This window comes from Lasioglossum baleicum, unplaced genomic scaffold (assembly GCF_051020765.1).
Source record: "Lasioglossum baleicum unplaced genomic scaffold, iyLasBale1 scaffold0761, whole genome shotgun sequence".
In the NCBI taxonomy this organism is placed as follows: domain Eukaryota; kingdom Metazoa; phylum Arthropoda; class Insecta; order Hymenoptera; family Halictidae; genus Lasioglossum; species Lasioglossum baleicum.
This window is the reverse complement of record NW_027469821.1, coordinates 53,535-61,683: the sequence shown is the minus strand read 5'-3', so window position 1 is coordinate 61,683 and position 8,149 is coordinate 53,535. Positions and strand designations below refer to the sequence as shown.

General features: G+C 34.5%; 1 pseudogene; it reads right to left on the bottom strand.

The window, feature by feature from the left end:
- Window positions 1–116: 116 nt before the first annotated feature.
- Window positions 117–6,371, bottom strand: LOC143220328 (mediator of RNA polymerase II transcription subunit 12-like; annotated as a pseudogene).
- Window positions 6,372–8,149: the final 1,778 nt, after the last annotated feature.

Sequence of the window (8,149 nt, the reverse complement as noted above, 5' to 3'; positions counted from 1 at the left end):
TTGCCTCTGCCATGGCACACTTTACACATTCATACTGAATACACACTTTATGTATAAATATACATAAAATAACATAATTATACAACATACTAATTAATTATATTCACATTAAATTACTAATAAGGCGGTGGTTGATGCTGATAATGTTGTGGTGGTTGACTCAAATGTCGTTGTAAATGTGTCACTAATTATGGAGTTGGTTGTTGTCCACCTGCATTATCTTGTTGTTGCTGCTGCTGCTGTTGTGCTTGTTGTTGTTGTTGCATTGCAAGCATTTGTTATCTCATACGTTGCTGATTTATTGCCTGTTGCTAATAATGCAAATAATTATAACTATTCGTAGAAAATGAATCTGACACTTATGTATGTCATTTTTATACTAATAAAATTATAGCAAATGAACAGATTTTATTACGTTGATACTTCAATAGTATACTTTAATGAGTAATAGAAAATTTTAGCATTCTGGCATTTCTTACATAATGTTGCAATAAATATGTACAAATTTTAGACGCAGTTTTGCGATTCTGAATATTATGATCGATAATAGTATCAATGAATGCATATCCATTTGATTATTTGTCATTTTCCGTATAAATTATTATACTAAGCGCGACAAATCTTATTCTCATTCTTGAATAGGCTGACTGATAGTCGATCGAAATGAAATTTGGAGGAAAGGGGAAGTGAGCACTGGTTGTTAAATATAAAATTTTAACTTTGGGAATTTAATAGCTTCCGCGATATTAATAAAGAAATGTTGGAAATTAAATATTACCACACGTGTAGATATATTCGCATACAAATATCTTTGATGTATAGTAATTCTCGCGACGTCGTCGAACAATCCTGCTAAAGATATACAATGTTTCAGTTACGATACATCTTTCAGTCTACCAGTAAGCAAATTTGTAAGGAATTCCATGAAAAATGAACTTGCCTCTTCTACGTTAAATTTCTAATTTATTAGCCGAACAATATTAGTTTGTGATATATTACTATAATTCTATCTAAACATGTATAGTGTCGCAATTGCACCGGACTGCAAGTAACAAAATAAGAGATAGCCAAACTTAATATCTCAGAGCTATTAAATTCCTGAAGTCAAAAATTTATATTTGACATCTATTCCACCTCTCCTCTAATTTCTCCAAATTTCATACCGATCAGTAGCGGATATTCGGAAGTTCGGGGGTTTGAATATTCAAGCCGATAATTTTTGGTTTATCTCGACCAGGAAATCTTGAAAACCAAGGCGGAATGGCAATTATTGTACAGATAAAAGATGTTCGTAATCTCGTCTTTTATGACACCATATTTTAAAACCACTGAGATCAGTTCACACATTCTACTTTTTAGTTTCTAAATATTGTGTTTTTGTCAGAAACTAACAAAAGCATATTATTTTTCCAAGGTTCTCCAATTTATATTTCTTTTTAATATTAAAATATGGTCTCGATTGAAATAATAGGGAAAAAATAAGTCGATTTTAAAGCAAAGTAGTCACTAAAGTACATTTTTATCCTATTTTATGATAAAATATATTACTTGAAATACTTGTTAATAACAGAGAAAAATATAATGGAAGAAATAATTCAATAAACTTACTAGTTGGAACTGTTGATTCTGTTGTAAACCAGCATTAGTAGTACCTACACCTGTCACTCCCACTGTATCAGGTTTTCCATTAGTTTGCAGATATGGTGGTGCTGGTTGATTTTGATCTCAACCTCCCATTGGACCCATTTTCTTCATTCTAACATTTGGAGCTTGAAGAATATAAATTATAATTTTCATTTCTTTATACTAAAAAGCTTTTTGCTAGTATCATTTTATTTACTTTTTTCTCAAATGAAACCTAAATATACGGTGGTTTCGTAGCTCCAGGTTGCATTTTGGTATATACTCTTGCCCCCTTTGAGGTCCCATTATTTGTTGCTGATTAGAAAACATCATGTTCTGTTGCTGATTCAATAATGTTCATAAAATTGTTACTGCTGCTGCTGTTGTTGCTGTGGTAACATTTGTTGACCTCCATATCCTGCATAGTTTTGACTCATTCCTACCAAAAATATTATTCATAATAGTTTTATGTATTATACTCTGCAAGATATCTATTACAGTAACAAACAACAATTTATAATTACCCTGTTGCATCCCAGTATAAATTCCTTGTTGTTGTGGCTGTTGTTGCTGTTGTGAAACAAACATTCCTTGTTGTGGATTGATATTTGAACCTCCATGTTGGGCTATGTTGTTAATAATTGTTGTCTCTGCATTTCTTGGAATGCTCCAGGTCCACCAACAGGTGCAGTACTTGGTTGTTGCTGAGAGCACATTAACTGATTAGACGGTAATCGTAAACGTAACATATGAGAAAGTGCTTGTTTTTATTGATTGTTCATATCTGGTCTATCATATTTTGGTCCATCTGGGGTTGGTGGTAACAGTTGATCATATAAGCTGGTATATGAGTTTGTTGATTGGTATACCAAGGTTGCTGATGTTGTGGTGGTTGACCAATAAACATTCCAGGTTGTTGATTAACAGGTACTTGTTGATTTTCGAATGCCATTTGCTGTAACTGATATGGTGGTTGCTGTAAAACATATAAAATGTATCAAAACAGAAACAAAAGAAATAATTGTAAAAATAATTTAGAATGAAAGAAACCTGAATTTGCTGTGAAACAGGTGTAGTAGCTCCTTTATTCCTTCTATGTCTTTGAGTTTTCATAGCTTTTCCATTACCATTAGTAATAGTATTACCAATTCCACTACTACCAACACTACCTGTTACTTTTCCAGGAGAATCAATACTCATTGGTGTATCAGCTTTGCCCGATTCTGATTTTTTCTTATCTGGTTCTAAATCTTCTGGTGGCAATGGTGGTGGATCCAAACAGTGACTAGGTGACCTAATTTGACTGTGTATGAAACAGTAAAAGCTTATGGCCATTTTCATATGTAAGAGGTTTACGTTCTAATCTAACTACTCTGAACCAAGCCCAAGAAAACGGAGTAGGATTTTTGTGGCCTTCTAATACTTTCCATGCAGATACTCTCAGACTCACATACATGTAAACCCTAATTTAACATATATTTTTATATCATTTTTTTTTACATGCTATATTTTCTTATTGGATTGTAATATTATACCAAGTATTTACCTGTTTCTTATCAATACTATCAAATCCAACTATTTTATTGCCTTCGATATCCGTTAAACATCCAACTGGTTCACACGATATAACTTCCATTGTCAATTTTGGCAGTGGTAATAATTGTCTTACATACACAATACTGGAAGAATTTCTATCACCAAGTTGCTTCATCATCTTTTTCATCAAATTTTGATAATGCTTCTTATTTTCATCTTTTTCAGATTGTGAATCGGAAACTAGAGTAGAATGTATCAGTGTTGCTAACATATCTATGACAGTGGTAAACAATTTGGAATTATTATTTAAATCTACATCACCGTAGCTCACCAACTGAACCAATAAGATAGCCCAGTCTGTGGTAGCAGTCGTGTTTCTTTGTATAGTATCGAAAATTCCACTGGCGTGACTAAATCTCAATTGCAATGCATCTTGTAATACCTCTCTCGTCTTAGGGTCTTTGGTAGCGAAATTTTTTTCTTCTTTACTAATGTTCAAGAACTGCGATAACTGTGAATGTAGAGACATCAGAAGATCTCTTCGGTCGTCCAGACCTTCGAGGCTGACGAGAGGAATGGTTGATGACTAAATAAAGATGGTAATTTGGATCTACTTCTTTCTCGACATGTAGCTGTTTTTGACCAATTACCGGATTCTAATACTTGACCCGCCACTTTTAAAACTCAACCTTGCACTGCACTTGGTAATTTTGAAACAAGAGGTGCGACCAACATATTGAACCAGATCGTTTATCTGGTTTACTAAATATAGTATTCAATTGAAACACATCAATTGCAGCTTTAGCAACAGTATCTAATCACTACGAAAGATCATTTGAGCCTGGAGAAAATTGTTTGTACATAAGTTGCAAATCAAGCCATGACATCCTTAAACTCCATTGCTCCAGATTCTCAGGATTCTCAATAAATGCATCAGTAGAATTTGCAGCATAACATATCATATGAAGTAACCGTTGAGCTTGACAAGGTGACAACATATTATCAAGTAACATGTCGGGATGACAAAGTTCCTCTGGATTTTGTAAACATCCTTCTAATACCCACTCTTGACTGCAGATTTGTCTAAGAACATGTTGCATGAAGTCCGACAATCCTTTTACATTTACTGTAGTCATTCCAGCACTACTGCTAAATGAAGATATTGGTAAATCTAGTCCCAGATCATCACCACCTCCTAGAATATCACTGATACCTACAATATAGCTGATAGACAATTCACTTGGTCCACCTGTAGTTACACTCACACCCACACCAACACCAACACCAACACTATCTGATTCTCCTGCTTTATTTGAATGATTCATTAGCACATCTGGTTTCTTTGGTGACTGTTTACCAGCAGTTGCATCAGCAACAACTAGAATAGTTTTAAGTACAGCCAGAACTGGACAGACTATGATGTTATTGTGAACAGCTGCTAGCACGTGTCTGTCACAACTTAATTTTATACTGTAACTCCTAGAATTTCCATTTGGTAAGGGATGAGGGCTTGTGCTTACGGAATACAAAGCTGCTTGAGGACATTCAATGGTTTTGAAGGGTGGTAAAAGCAAATGACAGGTTAAACGAGCTCCTGCTTCAGCCTCCATATCTGCATCTCCATGACCCTCATTACAAGCATTTACCAGGAATGGCAGTGCTATATGCACAATAAAATCCTCCAAAGAGAAGCAATGTCTTGCTATAAATAGAAAGTGATATCTTGATATTTAATTGACCAAAAATCTTCTGATACACTCTTTCGACAATAATTTATATTAATTTATTATAAAAAAATAAATAATATCTAAAATTTTGTTTTATATGTATATATTACTTATTAATTGAATAATGTATTTTTTAAAATAAGTTATAAGCATTAGAATTTAGAATGTAGTAAAAGATTCTAAGATTGTTAATAATGATTATAAAGCAATTATTCACATAAAATTATCAAATATAGATTGAACATAAAATTTACCAATTAAAATTGACGTAAATACAGCCATGGAATTATGTATACTTAAGTCTTGTATATCAACTTGATTTAATACATCAATGTAACAGGCAGAGCTATTCGAATGACTATCATGTTCCAAACAAAACTGTAACGATTAGCTGGTATCTCGTTCAATTGTCTAGCCCTGGTTTGATTTTTTCTCCACATCTGGAACAAATAAGTAATAAATCGTAAAGATGCGCTAAACACATCGTTCATCAGAACTGCAACCACTAGGATTGGATACGTATTAATTATTATTATGATTACAATTCAAATTAACAGAGGTTTGATTAAGTAACGAATTTTGTTTGCAAACATAATACTTACACAACAAACAATAATGGTATCTTCTTAATACACCTACAACATATAGACTTAAACTTGTAGTATAACTTCTAACAAGTTGACTATTTCTAACTCCCAATTGTGTTTCAACTTCTGGTAGTTCCTTCAATATTTGAATGCAAAAGTCTATCAAACCGTATATATTTAACGCTAATTCCATTAAATCAAATAGAAGCGCTACATGTTCTTGAACCGGCAAATTTGATGAGCTAGACAACAAAACAATTTGTCGTATAAACAATGCATAATTGCAAAGAGAAAATGTTTTTGTGAAATTTAATAATAAGCGTGAATAATTAACCTACGAAAAATGAAAATTGTCACTGAGTAAGGATCAGAACAGACCATGCAAATAGTTATGTTAGTGACAAGGCATTTAAATGTTGCAATAATATTGAATCTTTATTTCTACCTGTATATACCCCAAAGGAAGTTTGCGGCTATCCGAGGTTACAGGCTCGTATCCGATCGGTGAAAATCGGACGAACTCCGACGAACTCGTAATCCAGCGATTTCCAGTAACTAAGCATTCGCACGTGTAGGGCCCTCGACCGAACGCGGCCGAGCCCACCCGAATTTTCCCGACTCTACCCGACTGTTCGGGTACTCGACATTTCGGGTTGTCTCGCGTTTCTGTACAGCAGGATAAAATATCGATAATCTGTCGATCTGTTGTAGTGCATCGTATTCGAGATATTATATGCAAAATGTAAATTTAATAGAATATTCGTTTTCACATCAATTTCATTTCGTTTGCTTTGAGATTTGAGACATTTCTCCTCGAGAAAAGCCAGAAGAACTTTCCATTAAAATATTTTGATTTACCTATCAGATAATGTATAGATTGCAAAAGCTTCATCGACATCTGTACGACAGTCCTAACTCGGTATTACAGGACAATAGGTAATATACACGAAACATAGTAAAATTAGGGTATTCTCTGATTATAAATAGACATCGACTGAACGAAAAAAAATTATTTATATACCTAGAAAAAAAAATGTTGACACTGAACAAAATTTTTCGATAGATTGCGAAGTTGTTACGCAACGTTTCATAAATTCAAAAAACAATGGATGAACAAAATAGGATTAAACCACGAGACACGTGTTTATTATATTTATTTAGTTTTGCAGTAAAATTGCTAACGTCTAGTGTAAGAAGTAAAAACTAACTTTCATCGGCCCATGCCGGATATTCCCGGTCATATATATGCTTCACCGCGTGATTAATTAATACTAATAATAGTATGAATTTAATACCTTACCCAATTAAACATTAATACCCAATAAAAAAGAAAGCAAAGGACGGGATACAGGCCACCAGAAAATTTTCAACATCTGGACGGTCAAGGGGAAAATGTATCCTTGATATACCACATGGCTAGAAAAAGCGGACAACACGGCAATTTTGTATAGCACCGACGATACTCTCGACAACGCGTAAAAAGTTAATACAAAATTATTGAAAATAGACTACGAAGGTTCGCACCGTAAAAATGTAAAAAAGTATTGATGACTCGATCCGTGTTAGACGCAATTTGTATATAATTGTTAAGAAATAGTACATAAAATGTATACTGGATACATACAAGATTATTTCGTACACGTAAATTGCCCGTAGCTTCTATGATCAAGATAGTAATGCTTCCGCGGTGTAAAATGTTGGTAAAAAACAATGATCACGGATCCAGCTTCGTCACTGTCACACGCAGTTATGCGACGAGTAGATAAAGTAGCCGCTATGTCTCCGAAGACTCGGTTACCGTATTTTTATTATCCGTTGAAAGGAAATGATAGCAAGTCCGGAAATGCGGCTTCGGCGGCGTAAACACTCTCGTAGCTTGCTGATAATCCGGAATAAACATTCGCTACATCACACCAGTCCAGTCACTCGACACTCGCGCCGATATCGCTCGGTGATATCACTCGATATCACTCGATATCACTCGCCAATGCCACGATACTTCGTCCAACCCTACTTTTTCAACGCTCTGAACTTTTGCAGAGTCTCGGATAAGAATAAAAAAAATTAACCGAGGGCGACCTACCGACGATATATGAAACGTTTACGGCACGATCCAATTAAAAGCGATTATCGGTTCTTGTTTATCGTTTCCTTGTCACGAGCTTCGCTATTTCTATATATCGAGTCGTTCCCCGAAATCGAGCAACAGCAAGAAACAGCGATGGTTCTAGCTAATATTACAAGCACGCGTGGAAGGAGGAGAACGACTGTGTGGAAGGATGAGAATAACGGCGTGCAAGAGGATCGGATGGATATTAATGACGATATCGAGAGCATGTTTATAATCGAATGATTAGGGTACGTGACAAAATACATGACCGATGAAGAGAGCATACATATAAAATTAGGATACGAGAGGGTCAGTAATCGAATGGTTGCGAGCAAGTCGTTATAACGTCGCTGTGTTTCGTATGTTTTACCAAAAAAAATCATCTATGCGTATAAGCAACGGTCTTCAGAACTACCACACTTTGGAAGATTATAAAATGTCAAATTGAAATTATCGATAAAAATATTAACAGTCATATGGTAAATCATTTAGCAAACATTTGTCTACATATTATGAAATGTATAATTGTTGCAAATGAATCTTCATGCTAGTGTGTCAAGAAATGC